Raw genomic sequence first — 19,290 nt, 5'->3', positions numbered from 1 at the left:
CAAATACTCAATGGCTGAACAACTAAAGCATTTCCAATGCTGTTCCCGACAACCATGGCAGTCCATAGTATGGGTATGCCAAGCACAGGATATGCATCCGCAAGATCTAAACAAGCTATTAGTGTTCCTTTGTTGTCTGACTTGGATTAAACTTTTCAAAGGACTACCCATATGGCAAAGTAACGAGATTTGCAAAGCCAAGAACAAGGCAATACAGTATGCAAAATTTCATTTCCATTTGCCATACTTCTTTCCTCTTGCTGTACATAAAGAAAAAGTAAGCACAAAAATGTTATTCATAAATAATACGGCAAACATATGAAACAAATATTTCTAACTTAAAATTTATGAGATATAGCAAACACCTATTAAAAGAAAATATGCATGTATTTAATGAATTTTCATGTAAATTAGTATAAATCTTAAAAGTAGACAAAAGTTTGTTGAGTATTTCAAAGCATAATCATGTTGTAAATTGGAGAATGCTAACAAATACTCAATGGCTGAACAACCAAAGCATTTCCAATGTTGTTCCCGACAACCATGGCAGTTCATAGTACGGGTATGCCAAGCACAGGATATGCATCCGCAAGATCAAAATAAGCTATTAGTGTTCCTTTGTTGTCTGACTTGGATTAAACTTTTCGAAGGACTACCTATATGGAAAAGTATCGCGATTTGCAAAGCCCAAGAACAAGCCCATGCAGTATGCAAAATTTAATTTCCATTTTCCATACTTCTTTCCTCTTGCTGTACATAAACAAAAAGTAAGCACAAAAATGTTATTCATAAATAATAAGGCAAACATGTGAAACAAATATTTCTAACTTAAAATTTATGAGATATAGCAAACACCTATTAAAAGAAAATATGCATGTCTTTAATGAATTTTCATGCAAATTAGTATAAATCATAGAAGTAGACTAAAGTTTGCCGAGTATTTCAAAGCGTAATCATCTTATGAATTGGGGAATGCTGACAAATACTCAATGCCTGAACAACTAAAGCATTTCCAATACAGTTCCCGACAACCTTGGCAGTCGATACTATGGGTATGCCAAGCACAGAATATGCATCTGCAAGATCTAAACAAGTTATTAGTGTTCCTTTGTTGTTTGACTTGGATTAAACATTTCAACGGACTACCCATATGGCAAAGAAACGCGATTTGCAAAGCCCAAGAACAAGCTCATACAGTATGCAAAATTTCATTTCCATTTGCCATACTTCATTCCTCTTGCTGTACATAAACAAAAAGTAAGCACAAAAATGTTATTCATAAATAATAAGGCAAACATGTGAAACAAATATTTCTAACTTAAAATTTATGAGATATAGCAAACACCTATTAAAAAAATATGCATTCATTTAATGAATTTTCATGTAAATTAGTATAAATCATAAAAGTAGACAAAAGTTTTCCGAGTATTTCAAAGCGTAATCATCTTGTAAATTGGAGAATCCTAACAACTATAGTATTTCTAATGCTGTTCCCGACAACCATGACAGTCCATAGTATGGGCATGCCAAGCACAAAATTTGCATCTGCAAGATCTAAACAAGCTATTAGTGTTCCTTTGTTGTCTGACTTGGATTAAACTTTTCAAAGGACTACCCATATGGCAAAGTATCGCGATATGCAAAGCCCAAGAACAAGCCCATGCAGTATGCAAAATTTAATTTCCATTTTCCATACTTCTTTCCTCTTGTTGTACATAAACAAAAAGTAAGCACAAAAACGTTATTCATAAATAATAAGGCAAACATGTGAAACAAATATTTCTAACTTAAAATTTATGAGATATAGCAAACAGTTTTTAAAAGAAAATATGTATGTCTTTAATGAATTTTCATGTAAATTAGTGTAAATCATAAAAGTAGACAAAAGTTTGCCGACTATTTCAAAGCGTAATCATCTTGTAAATTGGAGAATGCTGACAAATATTCAATGGCTGAACAACTAAAGCATTTTCAATGCTGTTCCCGACAACCATGGCAGTCCATAGTATAGGTATGCCAAGCACATAATATGCATCCACCAGATCTAAACAAGCTATTAGTGTTCCTTTATTGTCTAACTTGGATTAAACTTCTCAAAGGACTACCAATATGGCAAAGTAACGCGATTTGCAAAGCCCAAGAACAAGCCCATACAGTATGCAAAATTTCATTTCCATTTTCCATACTTCTTTGCTCTTGATGTATATAAACAAAAAAGTAAGCACAAAAATGTTATTCATAGATAATAAGGAAAGCATGTGAAACAAATATTTCTAACTTAAAATTTATGAGATATAGAAAACACCTATTAAAAGAAAATGTGCTTGTCTTTAATGAATTTTCATGTAAATTAGTATAAATCATAAAAGTAGACAAAAGTTTCCCGAGTATTTCAAAGCGTAATCATTTTGTAAATTGACAAATGCTGACAAATACTCAATGGCTGAACAACTAAAGCATGTCCAATGTTGTTTTCGGCAACAATGACAGTCCATAGTATGGGTATGCCAAGCACAAAATATGCATCCGCATGATCTAAACAAGCTATTAGTGTTCCTTAATTTATTGTCTGACTTGGATTAAACATTTCAAAGGACTACCCATATAGCAACGTAACGCGATTTGCAAAGCCCAAGAACAAGCCCATACAGTATGCAAAATTTCATTTCCATATGCCATACTTCTTTCCTCTTGCCGTACATAAACAAAATGTAAGCACAAAAATTTTATTCATAAATAATAAGGCAAACATGTGAAACAAATATTTCTAACTTAAAACTTATGAGATACACGAAACACCTATTAAAAGAAAATATGCATGTCTTTAAATGATTTTCATGTAAATTAGTATAAATCATAAAAGTAGACAAAAGTTTGCCGAGTATTTCAAAGCGTAATCATCTAGTAAATTGGAGAATGCTGACAAATACTCAATGGCTGAACAACTAAAGAATTTTCAATCCTGTTCCCGACAACCATGGCGGTCCATAGTTTGGGTATGTCAAGCACAGAATATGCACCCGCAAGATCTAAACAAGCTATTAGTGTTCCTTTGTTGTCTAACTTGGATTAAAATTTTCAAAGGACTACCCATATGGCAAAGTAACGCGATTTGCAAAGCCCAAGAACAAGCCCGTAAAATATGCAAAATTTCATTTCCATTTGTCATACTTCTTTCCTCTTGTTGTACATAAAAAAAAGTAAGCACAAAAATGTTATTCATAAATAATAAGGCAAACATGTGATACAAATATTTTTAACATAAAATTTATGAGATATAGCAATCACCTATTAAAAGAAAATATGCATGTCTTTAATGAATTTTCTTGTAAATTAGTATAAATAATAAAAGTAGAAAAAAGTTTGCGGAGTATTTCAAAGTGTAATCATCTAGTAAATTGGAGAATACTGACAAATACTCAATGGCTGAACAACTAAACTATTTCCAATGTTGTTCCCGACAACCATGGCTGTCCATGGTATGGGTATGCCAAGCACAGAATATGCATCCGCAAGATCTAAACAAGCTATTAGTGTTCTGAAACAAGTGCAATTACTACAGCATAGAAAATTGAATGAAACAGTAATTTTGGAAAACTCAGGGAAGTACGTTGTATTATTAATGAGGATGCTTGTCAGACAGTATAAGAAATAAGTACCAAGAGGTACTCTGAAGGGTGATGAGGGACAGAGAGAATAAGATGAGAGAGAGAATTCAATGCAACAATCATCACTACTCTTATTCATCCTGAGAGATTCTTTAAAAGGAAAATCACTGGCCCATCACGTATCCCCTTAGGCGCACATTCTCACGTTTCATTCGGTCACTTTTCCTGGGGTGCATGATCCAAGGAAATTGCTCCACGTGTCCTTCTTGCATAACCGAATTTGTCTTCATCTGATTGCCAATCATTTTCTCATTCATTCCATTTTCTGTTGAGCCATGTGGACCTTGACTCTCATTTCCTTCTCTTGGCCAATGTGGGCTTGTTACATTACCTCCCCCATTGAAAACAACCTTGTCCTCAAGGTTGAAAAGAGGATAAGATTGTTCAATGGTGTTTCTGTCTTCCCATGAGGCCTCCTCTGGTTGCTGACCTTCCCAATGGACTAGAACCTGTGGAATCTGTTTGTGCTTCTTGAGAATTGTTCTGTGTTGCAATATGGCCTTTGGTTGTAAAGAAAGTCCCTTTTCATCAATTAACAAAGGAGTTGGTATTTGAGTAATAACCTCATTGCCGCAAAATGCTTTCAATTGAGACACATGGAAAACAGGATGTATCTTGGCTGTTGCAGGAAGAGCAAGTTTATAAGCTACTTTGCCAATTCTCTGAGTAATGGTGAATGGACCAAAATACTTCATGCTCAACTTCTGATTCTGTCTCAAGGCCACTGAGTGCTGCCTATATGGCTGCAACCTAACCCACACTTTATCCCCTTCAGCAAATACAATGTCTTGTCTATGCCTGTCTGCTTGTAGTTTCATGTGCTGCTGTGCTTGAATCAAATTGTCTTTGAGCTTGGCCAGCAGTATGTCTCTGGAGTGTAACACATCCTGCACTGCTTGTATATCATAATGAGAAGGTGCATATCTAATAATAGCAGGTGGTAGTCGGCCATAAACAGCTTGAAAAGGAGTCATCCCCAAACTGTGATGAAATGAAGTATTATACCAGTACTCAGCCCAGGGCAACAACTTCACCCAATCTTTAGGATTTTGGCTTGAAAAACACCTAAGATACATCTCCAAGCATTTGTTAAGAGCTTCAGTCTGACCATCTGACTGGGGGTGATATGCTGAGGACATGGCCAATGTTGTTCCTTGCAATGTGAAAAGTTGTTGCCAAAATCTGCTCATAAAGACCCTGTCTCTATCAGAAACTATGGTTTTTGGAATGCCATGAAGTCTGACTATAGAGCTAATGAAAGCTTCAGCAACTTGTAAACTTGTAAAATCAGGCTTTAGTGGCTGGAAATGACCATACTTTGATAGCATGTCCACCACCACTAGTATCACAGAATACCCTTTAACTATTGGCAACCCTGTAATAAAATCCATAGCAATATCCTCCCAAATTTGAGAAGGAATTGGTAATGGTTGAAGGAGTCCTGCAGGCTTAGTGTTCAGATGCTTTGCTTGTTGACAGATAACACATTGTTGTACATAAGACTGAATGTCAAACTTCATTTTAGGCCAGTAAAATTCATTTTTGATGCGGGCTGTTGTTCGAGCCTGTCGCCACCCGCCGAAACGGACATTGGCATTCGCGACGATGGTCGGACTCTTTTTAAGTTTTGAAAAATGGTGGATTGTTAGAACGACTTATTCTCAAACTGAGACCTCATCGAGCTAACAATTTTGTTTAAATGACTCTCACCAATCCATGTTAATCCCAAGCGGGACCCTCCATGGATTAGTGGTTTTCGTAAAAAGAAGGGGTTCTTGGAGTCGCCACCAATGTTTTACTCAAAACATTGGAAAAAGATATAAGGCAATTGATTTTCACAAATCAACTTTGGCCATTACAACCAGAGTCGGGTAAGGGAGTCGGTTACGTGCGAGGAAGGTGTTAGCACCCCACAACGCCCCTTTCGGGTTCCCTATGACGGATTATTTCATAAATAATAGTGTAAAGTTACTAAATTACCCCTATTTATTAGAAACGATTATGAGTAAAATATTTACATGATGAAAACTCTAAACATGCAATGCAACAATCAAAAAGCAATAAATAAAAGCGGTAAAAGAAGGGATTTGGAAAGAAACCTTCGAAGCGGGCTTTTATATATTCAAAACGAAGTTTAGGAGGCTTTTTGGCTCTCCTTCCCACTACACGTCCGCTCGCTCCTTTCCCTAAAGATAATTTTTACTATGGAAATCAAAGAGATTTCCCTTCGACTTGTTCGAGTCTCAAGCTAATGGCTCATGACTCAAGAACTTCGTCGGATTGGCTCTCGGAGAGACTTCTAGGGCAGAGAATAGCTCAAAAACCCAAGAATACTCAGCACGAGGGTCCAGAAGTGTGGAAAAGTGTGGAAGGACGTGCCAATGATGTCCTATTTATAGGATTGAGGCGCAATACGGCCTGGGAGGTCAATACGGCCCGTACTGGGTTTTTGAACTACAGTACGGCCGCATTGAATTTCGTACGGCCGTACTGAAGTTCAAAAACTTCAGTACGGCCGTATTGATTTCACTACGGCCCGTACTGAGTTTTTGAACTACAGTACGACCGTATTGATTTCACTACGGCCGTATTGTAGTTTAAATGGCTCAGTACGGCCGTACTGAACCTCTAGGAGGGTGTATTGAGCTCCAATCCTCACACACCTTTATTCTAAGCTACTCTAAGACTTCTAGACCTACAAAGAATCATCCTAGGGTCTTCCAGGAGTCCTTCCGGCTGACTTTCCTTCGGTCTTCGAGAGTTTTTGAGTTTTATTTCCGACCCGGACAATTTTAGGGGTCTATAGCTGCCCCCCCCTTTACTTAGTCGAACGGATTTTTGGTGTACCGGTTGACAAGTAAAGGAGTTGACCCAATTGTCCGGGGAGTAAGCCATCCTTCCGACTTGTAGTGTCTTCCGGTGGGAAAATTGTTGAGTGGCCTCTCCAGGTCGAGTATTAGTCGTCGCCTCTCCAGGCTCGTGCATACCTCGGTGTTTCTGACAACCTCGGTAGCGTGAGTTTGCCCTCTCCAGGGTCTGCATGCCTCCGTGTTTCTGACGATGTTGGCAGCTGCATACCTCCGTGTTTCTGACGACGTCGGTAGCTGAGTATTGGTCGTCGCCTCTCCAGGCTCGTGCATACCTCGGTGTTTCTGACAACCTCGGTAGCTGCATACCTCCGTGTTTCTGATGACGGGGTAGCTGAGTATTAGTCGTCGCCTCTCCAGGCTCGTGCATACCTCGGTGTTTCTGACAACCTCGGTAGCTGCATACCTCCGTGTTTCTGACGACGGGGTAGCTGAGTATTAGTCGTCACCTCTCCAGGCTCGTGCATACCTTGGTGTTTCTGACGACCTCGGTAGCGTGAGTTTGCCCTCTCCAGGGTCTGCATGCCTCCGTGTTTCTGACGATGTTAGCAGCTGCATACCTCCGTGTTTCTGACGACGTTGGTAGCTGAGTATTAGTCGTCGCCTCTCCAGGCTCGTGCATACCTCGGTGTTTCTGACAACCTTGGTAGCGTGAGTTTGCCCTCTCCAGGGTCTGCATGCCTCCGTGTTTCTGACGACGTTGGCAGCTGCATACCTCCGTGTTTCTGACGATGTCGGTAGCTGAGTATTAGTCGTCGCCTCTCCAGGCTCGTGCATACCTCGGTGTTTCTGACAACCTTGGTAGCGTGAGTTTGCCCTCTCCAGGGTCTGCATGCCTCCGTGTTTCTGACGACGTTGGCAGCTGCATACCTCCGTGTTTCTGACGACGTCGGTAGCTGAGTATTAGTCGTCACCTCTCTAGGCTCGTGCATACCTCGGTGTTTCTGACGACCTCGGTAGCGTGAGTTTGCCCTCTCCAGGGTCTGCATACCTCTGTGTTTCTGACGACATTGGTAGCATGAGTATTAGTCGTCGCCTCTCCAGGCTCGTGCATACCTCGGTGTTTCTGACTACCTCGGTAGCGTGAGTTTGCCCTCTCTAGGGTCTGCATGCCTCTGTGTTTCTGACGACGTTGGCAGCTGCATACCTCCGTGTTTCTGACGACGTCGGTAGCTGAGTATTAGTCGTCGCCTCTCCAGGCTCGTGCGTACCTCAGTGTTTCTGATCACCTTGGTAGCTTGAGTTTGCCCTCTCTAGGGTCTGCGGTTTGCCCTCCCTAGGGTTGCATACCTTCGTGCTTCTGGTCACTTTGGTAGCGTGAGTTTGCCCTCTCCAGGGATTTGTGATGATTCTGTCTCCACAGTCCACGATGCTGCTTCGACGGTTGTTTTTGATTTTGGTGCCGCTGAGGGCTGGATAACGCAGGGATCCGTCTAGGGGATGTGCAGTTACTCATCGGTTCTTGTGTCCCAACTTTCCATTGCGTAGTTGGTGCCCACTGGGCAAATTCTGATTCCTTGGGGATGCAGACACAAAGATGCTCTTTCTGAGGTGAGCGATGCCTTATGATTGGCTGACGTCCTTTCGACGTTGGTGGAGTATCCCGGTTATCCTTATTCGGGTGACTCTTTTGATTTTCTGGTTTTGTTGCCTCTGCGTAGGCTGTTATCCGCTGGGGGATTCTGTCGTATTGATCTTGATTGGCCTCTTCTGTTAGGCGGATTATCTTGACGTTCGGTGTTTAGCTGAATACCGAATTCTGCTTGGGGAATGGTTATTGATCTTTTCGGATTTTCTCTTTTTGAAGGAGTGCCTCTGAGTAGGCGAATGGGGATTGAGGATCTTATGTATCCCAGAGTATTATTTAGAAAGCCTCTTTAGGCTTTGCTTCACTCGTCGCTCGAGTTGGAAAGCTATCTTCCACTGAGGAATGTCGCCACCTGCCCGAAACGGGCTTTCGGCATTCGCGAAGGATGGTTGGACTCTTTTATTTGTTTAAAAATATGGATTGCTAGAATGACTTATTCTCAAACTGAGACCTTGTCAAACGAGCAATTTTATTAAAAGGCTCACCAATCCATGTTAATCCCAAGCGGGACCCTCCATGGATTAGCGGTTTTCATAAAAAGGAAGGGTTCATGGAGTCGCCACCAATGTTTTACTCAAAACATTGGAAAAAGAGGTTTAAGGCAATCGATTCAAAAATCGACTTCGGCCATTACAACCAGAGTCGGGTAAGGGAGTCGGTTACGCGTGGGGAAGGTGTTAGCACCCCACAGCGCCCCTTTCGGGTTCCCTATGACAGATTATTTAAAAATAATAGTGCGAAATTACTAAATTACCCCTATTTATTCTAAGCAATTATAAATTAACTATCTACATGATGACAGTTTAAATATGTACACACAGAAAGCGGTAAAAGAAGGGACTTTAAAGAGATAAACCTTTGAAGCGTGCTTTCTTATATATCTTGACAGAAATTGGGAAGCGTTTTGGCGTTCCCTCCCTCTACAAGACCGCTCGCTCCCTCCTATAAAATTTTAACTATGGAAATCCGGAGGATTTCCCTTCGACTAGGTTCGAGACTCAAGCAAATGGCTCGTGACTCAAGAACTTCGTCGGATCAACTCTCCGAGTGATTTCTAGGCAGAGCACTGCTCAAAAAAACCCAGAATACTCAAGAAGAGGGTTAAAACTCAGTGTGAAAGTCTCAAATGACGTCCAATTGAGGTCATATTTATAGGGATGAGGCGCAATACGGTCTCTGGGGGTCAATACGGTCCGTATTGAAGTTTTGAACTACAATACGGCCGTATTGAATTTAATACGGCCGTATTGAAGTTCAAAAAAACTCAATACGGCCGTATTGAGTTCAGTGCAGCCGTATTGAAGTTCAGTGCAGCCGTATTGAGTTCAATGCAGCCGTATTGAAGTTCAGAAACTTCAATACGGCCGTTTTGAGTTCAGTGGGGCCGTATTGTAGTTTAAAATGTTCAATACGGCCGTACTGAACCTTTGGGAGGCCGTATTGGGCTTCATTCCCTCCACTTTCTTATTTTTTGCTACTCTAAGACCTCTAAACCTACAGATTGTCATCCTAGGGTCTTCCAGGGTCTTCCAGGAGTCCTTCCGGCTGACTTTCCTTTGGTCTTCGAGAGTCTTCGAGTCTTATTTCCGACCCGGACAATTTTAGGGGTCTACAGCTGCCCCCCCTTTACTTAGTCGGACGGCCTTTTGGTGTACCGGCTGACAAGTAAAGGAGTTGACCCAATTGTCCGGGTGATGTGCCAACCTTCTGACTTGTAGCGTCTTCCGGTGGAAAATTGTTGAGTAGCCTCTCCAAGTTGTTGCATACCTCGGCGCTTCTGACAACCTCGGTAGCTAAGTTTACCCTCTCCAGGGTCAACTTCACTCGACGCCCGAGCCGGAAGTTGAACACCAATGTGCCTCTGACGACGCTGATGGTTGAGTACTGTCTCTCCAGACCTTAAGTACTGTCTCTCCAGACCTTCTTTGAGTACCGTCTCTCCAGACTTTCTTTGAGTACCGTCTCTCCAGACTTTGTTTGAGTACCGTCTCTCCAGACTTTGTTTGAGTACCGTCTCTCCAGACTTTGTTTGAGTACCGTCTCTCCAGACTTTGAGTACCGTCTCTCCAGACTTTGAGTACCGTCTCTCCAGACTTTGAGTACCGTCTCTCCAGACTTTGAGTACCGTCTCTCCAGACTTTGAGTACCGTCTTTCCAGACTTTGAGTACCGTCTCTCCAGACTTTCTTTGAGTACCGTCTCTCCAGACTTTCTTTGAGTACCGTCTCTCCAGACTTTCTTTGAGTACCGTCTCTCCAGACTTTCTTTGAGTACCGTCTCTCCAGACTTTGTTTGAGTACCGTCTCTCCAGACCTTCTTTGAGTACCGTCTCTCCAGACTTTCTTTGAGTACCGTCTCTCCAGACTTTCTTTGAGTACCGTCTCTCCAGACTTTCTTTGAGTACCGTCTCTCCAGACTTTCTTTGAGTACCGTCTCTCCAGACTTTCTTTGAGTACCGTCTCTCCAGACTTTCTTTGAGTACCGTCTCTCCAGACTTTCTTTGAGTACCGTCTCTCCAGACTTTGAGTACCGTCTCTCCAGACTTTGTTTGAGTACCGTCTCTCCAGACTTTCTTTGAGTACCGTCTCTCCAGACTTTGCTTTGGTTGTCTCTGACGACCTAGGCAACTGAGTTTGCCCTCTCCAGGGTCTGCGTCCGTGTCTTCTGATCACTTCGGCAATGCGAGTTTACCCTCTCCAGGGATCTGAGATGATTTTTGTCTCCACAGTCCACTATGCTGCTTCGACGTTTTTTCTGATTTTGTGCCACTGAGGGCTGGATAACGCAGGGATCCGTCTAGGGGATGTGCAATCATTCATAGGTTCTTGTGCCCCAACTTGCATTGCTTAGTTGGTACCCATGGAGAATTTCTGACTCCTTGAGGTGTAGACACAGATGCTCTCTCTCTGAGTTGAGCGATGCCTTATGTTTGGCTGTCGTCCTTTCGACGTTGTGGAGTATCCCGGTTATCCTTATTCGGGTATCTTTTTTGGGTTTTTTTGATTTTTGTCGCCTCTGTGTAGGCTATTATCCGCTGGGGGATTTTGTCATTGATTGTGATTAGCCTCTTCTGTTAGGCAGATCATCTTGACGCTTGATGTTTGGCTGAAAAGCCAGATTCCGCTTGGGGAATTGTTATTGATCTTTTGGATTTTTGCTTTTTGTAGGAATGCCTCTGTGTAGGCGACTGGGGATTTGAAGTTCTTATGTATCCCAGAGTATTATTTAGAAAGCCTCTTCAGGCTTAGCTTCACTCTTCGTTTGAGTTGGAAAGCTATCTTCCACTGAGGAAGTCTAAGTCCTTTGACTTGGATATTTTGTTTGGATCATGCTTCCGTTGGGGAATTTTGCTGATCTCGCTTTGATAGCTTTCACTGGGGAATTTGGCCCGTGAGTGGAAGCTGAGATATCTCTGGGGAGTATTATTTCGGCGAGCCTCTCCAGGCTCAATTATTCTGAGAGAGTATTATTTCGGCAAGCCTCTCCAGGCTCAGTTATTCTATGGGAGTATTGTTTCGGCAAGCCTCTCCAGGCTCAGTTATTCTGCATGAGTATTGTTTTTTGTTCAGCCCGAGAATGCAAGCTGAGATGTCTTTTGGAGAGTATTATTTTGGCAAGCCTCTCCAGGCTCAGTTATTCTGTATAATTTGTTGGATTTTCTGTATTTTGCCTTTTTGTTGATTTTGGCTTTTTCTGTGTTTTTGCCTTTTTTGTTGATTTTGGCTTTTTCTGTGTTTTTGCCTTTTTTGTTGATTTCGGCTTTTTCTGTATTTTTTTGTTGATTTTGGCTTTTTCTGTATTTTTGCCTTTTTTGTTGGTTTTGGCTTTTTCTGTACAGAAATGTCTCTGAGGAGTATTATTTTGGCAAGCCTCTTCAGGCTCAGTTATTCTGAGAGGGTATTATTTCGGCGAGCCTCTCCAGGCTCAATTATTCTATGAGAGTATTATTTCGGCGAGCCTCTCCAGGCTCAGTTATTCTGAGAGAGTATTATTTCGGCGAGCCTCTCCAGGCTCAGTTATTCTGAGAGAGTATTATTTCGGCAAGCCTCTCCAGGCTCAGTTATTCTGAGAGAGTATTATTTCGGCGAGCCTCTCCAGGCTCAGTTATTCTGAGAAAGTATTATTTCGGCAAGCCTCTCCAGGCTCAGTTATTCTGTACGTTTTATTGATTTTCTGAATTTCTGCATTTTGTTTGCTGCTGTCATACACAAGCAATTTTCTATTTTTCTATTTTATGTAATTGCCTCATGAAGAGGTCTTTGAAAATTTCTTTGTGGCCAATACGGCCATATCCATTTCAGTACGCCCGTATTGAGTTGAAAATTTGTTCATAACCCTATTTTTAGTACGGGTGTACTGAACATGGTACGGGCGCATTGTTTTTTCTGAAGTTTATATTTTTTGTTTCTTTTTTTGTTTGTTTTTTCAATAAACAGAGAATAAGTGATCTTCCAGTACACCTATCATCTGTATGCATGTATGCGGTATGATGCACCTAATTCTATTTGATTCTTTTTTCAAAAGAATTAACCGATGCGTTTCTCTGTTTGGATTTTTGCCATTCCTCTAGACGGGCTGTGCGCTGCCGATTTCTGTAACCGAGGAATGATGCGTGTTATATTGAGATTTGGTGTCATCAACCAAATGATCCTTCCCTTCCTTTAAAAGATATGTCAACCCTCCTATTGACCACTATATCTCCATGTTTCCACTAGATTATCCTAAAATCGTTTGGGACAAGAGAGAAAAGAAAGGAAAGGTATATTCTTTTTTTTGAAAGTTTGTGTTTTAGAGGGGATTTATTTTTATTTTGAAAAGTTGTTTTTGTAGGAATGGCTGGCCAAGGTAGGCTTATTGTGTTTAGGTTTGTTTGTTTAAACATTCATGAAGTTAATCAAATCTTGTTATTGACGTTGTGATTTGACAACTTAGATAACTTCCCTTGAACCTTTCTTTTTGAATTCGGTTCATGGTACCATCATGGATTTCTTTCATTTTTTTGATTGTCCTTATTTTTGCCTAAAACACCCTTTTGTGGCGTTTTAGCGGACCTTTGTTTTTATTCATTTTCGTAACCCTAACTTTTGCCTAGGTCACCCTTTTCGTGGGATTCCTAGCGGGTCTTTTGCTCTTATTTTTGCGCAGCCCCTTTTTGGGTTTCCTGCCGAGCTTCTTTTATTTTTTAGGATTTTTGTCCTGAATGAATTTCTTTTTATCCATGACGGCACTTATTGAGGCCAAGGAAAGGTGCTCTAAGTCGTCACGCACACTTCCACATAAAAATGATGCGGGTTTATTGTTATTAAGACAATCTTAACCTCATTCATGCTTATTCAAACAGGGTTAAAAATAATGTGGTTTAGAATTTTATTGTAAGCAAGAAGAGAAGCAGTAAGAAATAATGAAGAATGATTTTATTATAATCATAGTGGAAACATGTGCCCTATCGAGGCTCGGGGGTCGGGCTGTCCCCGAGGAGTAATATCTAATAGTCATCAGGTCTATACATCCCTATCGGAAGGAGAAGAGCACTTGATGATGACGACCGGCCTTGATGCTTGTGAACCGGCCTTCCTAAAGATCTGGCTTAAAGAACGTCGAGAAGGATCTTGATTCCTCTTCGTTCTTTGATCTTTAACAGGGTTGTATCCTAACCCTTGTTTCCCCGGATTATCCTTGATGATGGGTAGCTCCGGAATTCCTTGGGAGTCCTTGCCAAGTCCTTGTCCAGGCAAGTATCCATTCTTGGTGAGCATATGGGCTACCTTCTTCATTTCTCGGGGAAATGTCTCAACATTGGCGATCTCCAATGCTTGGAAGGCGGTTTCTAAAGCTTCCTCTGCTGCATCCACATAAGGCATGTTGGATGGCTTGCTGATGAGTATGTCATCTTCAGCTTGTACAGTCACCAGTTTGTCACCCACTATGAACTTGACTTTCTGGTGGAGTGTAGAAGGAACAACTTTTGCATCATGAATCCAAGGTCGGCCGAGGAGACAGCTGTATGCGGGAGTAGTGTCCATCACTTGGACTTCGACATTTAAAGATGGTGGGTCCAATTTAGATTGGAAGATTGATCTCTCCCACCACTTCTTTTTTAGAACCGTCGAAAGCTCGAACGATCATGTTGCTCGGGCGCATTTGGACTCCCTTGATTGCCACTTGATCGAGCGTTCTTTTTGGCATCACATTCAAGGAAGATCCATTATCTACCAAGACTTTTGCGATGTGATACTCCTTGCACTTTACAGAGATGTGCAAGGGCTTGTTGTGATTTGGTCCCTCGGCGGGGATCTCTTCATCGGTGAAAGTGAGGTGATCATTAGCCGTGATGTGACTAACAATCCCCTCAAACTTGTCTTGGGAGATGGTATGCGACACATATGCCTCGTTCAAAACTTTCAACAGAGCTTGCCGATGCGGTTCGGAGCTTAGGATCAACGACAACAGCGTAATCTTTGCTGGCGTTCTATGAAGTTGATCCACGATGGAGTACTCGCTCTGTCGGATAAACTTTAACAGCTCATCAGTCTCCTCCTCGGATTCTTTTTCTTCCTCGGTTTTCTCCTTTTCTTTATTCTTGGGAGCTTTATCATGAAGATCATCGGGAGTGTAGATCCTGCCACTCCTAGTCATGCCCCCAAGTCCAGCGATGTTAGAGATATCGCTGTAGGCAGAAGAATGGATGTCGTATATCCACGGCACAGCCTTATTTGATTCGTAGGGGAAAGGTCTTGGAGCAGTGATCCTTAATGGTGTTGGACCTTCCCCTTTATTCATCTTGATTACCAACAACGGAGTTGATGTGCGCTCGCTTGGCGCGGTTGTTGGCTTACACTTAATAACAAATGGCGTGCGATCCATCTTGAACATACGCATCGATTATTTCTTTCTTTTTATTAATGTTTATTAATGATTTATTGGGAGGGATGTATGAAATGCAAACCTAGATCCCTCCATGATCTTTGATAAGAATGCATGATATGAGATGATGACGTTGAATATGCATGCATTGTGTTTATTCAACTAAGCATTATCATGTTTTTAGGATGTCCCTAAGATGATCCATGATATTGCTTGGTTTGGATAAATAACCCTTTTTTTCTTTTTTTTTGGGTATTTTGTTTTTTTGTATTTTTTTGGGTGAAAAGGGAAACTACCTATATGAATGTGATGAAGGTAGATGTTAACACCATGCAATGGAAGATTCTTATTCCTATTTATTCTTATTTTTAAAAAGGAATGTTGTATGTTTAAAGAAATGCAATGTATGCTCAAACAATTTCACATAATCAATGCACAAACAATTCACTCATCCACGAACAGTCACGAGCGAATCACGAGGTAGGGGTATCCTGCAGAAAAGTGCATATTCAAGGTGGATCTAACTGTTCTCACCGGTCTGAGGCCCCCAAGGTGCCCCCATTATAGGGACCCAATTCCTCTCGTCGTAAGCCGATGGAAAGCTCCAACGCACTGTCGGACTCGAGTTCATGGTTATCACCTTGAGTGATGCTTTCCGACAACGGTCTACGGGCACCTATAGACCCATTCGACAACCGGCCGTACTAACATCCACTCCCTATGGCTTACCACTCATGCCCCCGGGTATAGAGGGAACTGTTGTGTGCAAAGGTTTGTGTGCAATTTATTTCAAACAATTGCGAGAATTTTAAACATACAACAATTATTAAAGCCAAATAGATAAACATGTTATCATACAAGTGAGGGGTAATAAAGTAATTTTAACTATTATTTGTTAAAAATAATCTGTCACTAAATGGGACTGACTCTCGAGGCTTCCCCAGTGGAGTCGCCATCTGTCGCCACCTGCCCGAAACGGGCTTTCGGCATTCGCGAAGGATGGTTGGACTCTTTTATTTGTTTAAAAATATGGATTGCTAGAATGACTTATTCTCAAACTGAGACCTTGTCAAACGAGCAATTTTATTAAAAGGCTCACCAATCCATGTTAATCCCAAGCGGGACCCTCCATGGATTAGCGGTTTTCATAAAAAGGAAGGGTTCATGGAGTCGCCACCAATGTTTTACTCAAAACATTGGAAAAAGAGGTTTAAGGCAATCGATTCAAAAATCGACTTCGGCCATTACAACCAGAGTCGGGTAAGGGAGTCGGTTACGCGTGGGGAAGGTGTTAGCACCCCACAGCGCCCCTTTCGGGTTCCCTATGACAGATTATTTAAAAATAATAGTGCGAAATTACTAAATTACACCTATTTATTCTAAGCAATTATAAATTAACTATCTACATGATGACAGTTTAAATATGTACACACAGAAAGCGGTAAAAGAAGGGACTTTAAAGAGATAAACCTTTGAAGCGTGCTTTCTTATATATCTTGACAGAAATTGGGAAGCGTTTTGGCGTTCCCTCCCTTTACAAGACCGCTCGCTCCCTCCTATAAAATTTTAACTATGGAAATCCGGAGGATTTCCCTTCGACTAGGTTCGAGACTCAAGCAAATGGCTCGTGACTCAAGAACTTCGTCGGATCAACTCTCCGAGTGATTTCTAGGCAGAGCACTGCTCAAAAAAACCCAGAATACTCAAGAAGAGGGTTAAAACTCAGTGTGAAAGTCTCAAATGACGTCCAATTGAGGTCATATTTATAGGGATGAGGCGCAATACGGTCTCTGGGGGTCAATACGGTCCGTATTGAAGTTTTGAACTACAATACGGCCGTATTGAATTCAATACGGCCGTATTGAAGTTCAAAAAAACTCAATACGGCCGTATTGAGTTCAGTGCAGCCGTATTGAAGTTCAGTGCAGCCGTATTGAGTTCAATGCAGCCGTATTGAAGTTCAGAAACTTCAATACGGCCGTATTGAGTTCAGTGCGGCCGTATTGTAGTTTAAAATGTTCAATACGGCCGTACTGAACCTTTGGGAGGCCGTATTGGGCTTCATTCCCTCCACTTTCTTATTTTTTGCTACTCTAAGACCTCTAAACCTACAGATTGTCATCCTAGGGTCTTCCAGGGTCTTCCAGGAGTCCTTCCGGCTGACTTTCCTTTGGTCTTCGAGAGTCTTCGAGTCTTATTTCCGACCCGGACAATTTTAGGGGTCTACAAGGAAGTCTGAGTCCTTTGACTCGGATATTTTGTTTGGATGATCATGCTTCCATTGGGGAATCTTGCTGATCTTGCTCTGATAGCTTTCACTGGGAATTCGGCCCAAGAGTGCAAGCTGAGATGTCTCTGGGGAGTATTATTTCGGCAAGCCTCTCCAGGCTCAGTTATTCTGTACGATTGTTGGATTTTCTGAATTTTTTTGCCTTTTTTGTCGATTTTTCGGCTTTTTCTGTTGGCTGCTATCATACACAAGAAATTTTTCCTATTTTTCTATTTTATGCGACTGCCTCATGATAAGGTCTTTGAATGTGCAACTAATGTGTGTGATGCACAAAATGCAAGTTTAGTCATTTTGTTAATGTTTTTAGAAAAATGAATGGCTCTCCCTATCCTCCTTTTCTTGGAGGAATTTCTGTCGTCGATGTGAGGGAGGATTTCTGTGAGCCTCTTACGCAGGAGATTACGGATTTTATAGGAACCCCTCCAACTTTCTTTATTGACCGATTATTATAGAAAAATGAATGTTTTTGGACGTTATGGCCAATACGGCCGTATTCATTTCAGTACGCCCGTATTGAGTTGAAAATTTGTTCATAACCCTAATTTTAGTACGGGCGTACTGAACATGGTACAGGCGCATTTTTTCTGAAGTTCATTTTTTTTTCAATAAACAGAGAATAAGTGATCTTCCAGTACACCTATCATCTGTATGCATGTATGCGGTATGATGCACCTAATTCTATTTGATTTATTTTTCAAAAGAATTAACCGATGCGTTTCTTTGCTTGGATTTTTGCCATTCCTCTAGACGGGCTGTGCGCTGCCGATTTCTGTGACCGAGGAATGATGCGTGTTATATCGAGATTGGTGTCATCAACCCAGTGATCCTTCCCTTCCTTTAGAAGACGTATCAACCCTCCTATTGACCACTATATCTCCATGTTTCCACTAGATTATTCTAAAATCGTTTGGGACAAGAGAAAAGAAGGGAAAGATATTTTTGTTCAAAAGTTTGTGTTTTAGAAGGGATTATTATTGTTTTGAAAACGGTTTTTGTAAGAATGGCTGGCCAAGGTAGGCTCATGTGTTTAGGCTTGTTTGATTAAACACTTATGAAGTTAAGAAAGTCTTGTTATTGACGTTGTGATTCGACAACTTAGATAGCTTCCCTTGAACCTTTCTTTTTGAATTCAGCTCATGGTACCATCATGGATTTCTTTTGCTTTTTGATTGTCCTTATTTTTGACTAAAACACCCCTTTGTGGCGTCTTAGCGGACCTTTGTTTTTGTTCATTTTTGCAACCCTAATTTTTGCCTAGGTCACCCTTTCGTGGGATTCCTAGCGGGTTCTTTGCTCTTATTTTTGCGCAGCCCCCTTTTTGGGTTTCCTGCCGAGCTTTTTTTGTTTTTAGGATTTTGTCCTTAAAGGATTTCTTTTTTATCCATGATGGCACTTGTCGAGGCCAAGGAAAGGTGCTCCAAGTTGTCACACACACTTCCACATAAAAATGATGCGGGTTTATTGTTATTAAGACGATTTTAACCTCATTCATGCTTATTCAAACAGGGTTAAAAATAATGTGGTCTAGAAATTTATTGCAAGCAAGAAAAGAAGCAATAAGAACTAATAAAGAATGATTTTATTATAATTCTAGCGGAAACATGTGCCCTATCGAGGCTCGGGGGTCGGGCTGTCCCCGAGGAGTAATCTCTAACAGTCATCAGGTATATACATCCCTATCGGAAGGAGAAGAGCACTTAATGACGACGACCGGCCTTGACGCTTGTGAACCGGCCTTCCTAAAGATCTGGCTTAAAGAACGTCGAGAAGGATCTTGGTTCCTCTTCGTCCTTTGATCTTTATTAGGGTTGTATCCTAACCCTTATTTCCCCGGATTATCCTTAATAATGGGTAGCTCGGGAATTCCTTGGGAATCCTTGCCAAGTCCTTGTCCAGGCAAGTATCCGTTCTTGGTGAGCATGTAGGCTACCTTCTTCATTTCTCGGGGAAAGGTTTCGACATTGGCGATCTCCAATGCTTGGAAGGCGGTCTCTAGAGCTTCCTCTGCTGCATC

Source organism: Cajanus cajan, chromosome 3 (genome assembly GCF_000230855.2).
Source record: "Cajanus cajan strain Asha chromosome 3, NIPB_CcT2T_4, whole genome shotgun sequence".
NCBI lineage: Eukaryota > Viridiplantae > Streptophyta > Magnoliopsida > Fabales > Fabaceae > Cajanus > Cajanus cajan.
The sequence above is the reverse complement of the archived record's forward strand: the minus strand, read 5'-3'. Positions refer to the sequence as shown.